Below are 1,930 nucleotides of genomic sequence, written 5' to 3'. Positions count from 1 at the left end.
CAACCCCACCCCATTTCCCAGGACAAGGAGCTCTCCGCACCAGACCCGGCTATCCGAGGCTAACCGAGGCACCAAGGCACTGCTGACTTAGAGGCGTTAACTCAATCCCACAGATGGTAGTTTTGCCCCAGTGGTTCCTCAGCCCAGCACATACACAAATGTCTGAACTCTAGTTTTGATATCAGTCAGGTCTTACACCAACCATGTCAAACTCAAAGGTTAATGAGAGCCAAATAAACAAGGTTTAAGTTTATATGGGCTGCAAAAAAACAAAAGCTTCAATTTTCGTAGAAATTTAGGTTTATTTCAGTAGAGACATGCTGAATACAAAGGGCTGAAATGAGTAATTGTTAACGTAAAATAATAGCATTTTAATAAAAATTAGTTTGTCTTGAACATAACACACTGAATAACTACACAAATAAGCATTAACGCAAATAAACCTTTCTTATCCTCTGAAAGTGAAGTATTTCCTGTTGCGCACACCAAACAAATTAGTCTAAGATAATGACGTGGCAATCGGTTGCTAAAATATTCGCTGCTAATATTAGTGGAGAGAAATGGCACCTGCGCATAGGAGCGTAAGGGAAATGACTGCAATACGATTATAGTAATCAGTCATTAGTGAATGTTGTAGTTCATTATTAATAATGTATAACAGGATATTGTAAAAATTAAATTACAAAATTTTTATTAAAACTTTTCTTACATACCATATTATTGGCTGGGTCACAATAATATTCGTTTTGTCTTACACCAAAGTCTTGGCCATTTTGAGTTTTTTATGTATGGTGTAAAAGATTGTTTCATTCTTCTGCATGTGGCTATCCAGTTTTCCGAGCACAATTGAGGCTTTTCCCATTGTATATTCTTGGCTTCTTTATTGAAAATTGGCCATACGGGTGTGGATGCATTCCTGGGTTCTCTAACTATACTATTGATCTATGTGTCTGTTTTGATGTCAATAGCATACTGATTTACAATAGCTTTCCAAAAGGAATACAGTTTGAAATCAGGAAATATGATGCCTCTAGCTTTACTTTTTTTCAAGATTACTTTGGCTATTGTGAGTCTGGGGTTTCAAAATTTAAAAATGTATTTTCTATTGTATTTCTGTGAAAACAACTGTTTATAGGTATTGCATTAAATCTGTAGATCATATTGGGTAGCATTTTAACAATATTAATTCTTCCAATCTATGATAAAGTTAGTGAGGTTATTTTTATTTTTTTCATGTATTTTTATTGATTTCAGAGAGGAAGGGAGAGGGGAATAGAAACATTAATGATGAGAATCATTGCTAGGCTGCCTCCAGCACACCCTATACTGGGGATCAAACCTGAAACCCAGGCATGTGCCGTGACCGGGAATCAAACCCTGACCTCCTGGTCCATGCTCAACCACTGAGCCCCTGCTGGCCAGGCAGTGAGGTTATTTTTTTTTTCAAAAGGTCACTTTCTATTGCAATTTACTCTAAAATAGTACAAGTAGGTGGGATGGGAAATAAGGACAGGTATTAATGAAACAAGATTGTGTTAATAAGTGTAACAGCTAGGTGAAAGGAACATGAAGTTTCACACACTACTCTTTTTTTTTTTTTTTTTTGAAAATTTGAAACTGTCTGTCATGATCAGCCGTGCCCCAGCCCCCAGAACCCTGCCTGACACACAGCAGGAATGTAATAAGTGTTAAACTGAAATAGTCGTGCAGCCTGAATAATATCGCCTACAGGCTCTCTAACCATAGAGCCCGAGTTCTGGGCAAATTTCTCAAATTGCTACCAGTAAGTGAACCTTGATCTACCCAGATCTGTCTCACTGTAGCTGCAGCACTCATACTGCCCCCTGGAGGATAGAAGACAAACCACAGGGAAGCCCTTCAAGTTTGTTCCTTCTGCCTCATGAAGGTTAAAACAAGCCATACACACATA

The sequence above is a fragment of the Pipistrellus hanaki genome (assembly GCF_964339955.1).
Source record: "Pipistrellus hanaki genome assembly, chromosome: 4".
Classification (NCBI taxonomy): Eukaryota; Metazoa; Chordata; class Mammalia; order Chiroptera; family Vespertilionidae; genus Pipistrellus; species Pipistrellus hanaki.
Note: the sequence above shows the minus strand (reverse complement) of the source record.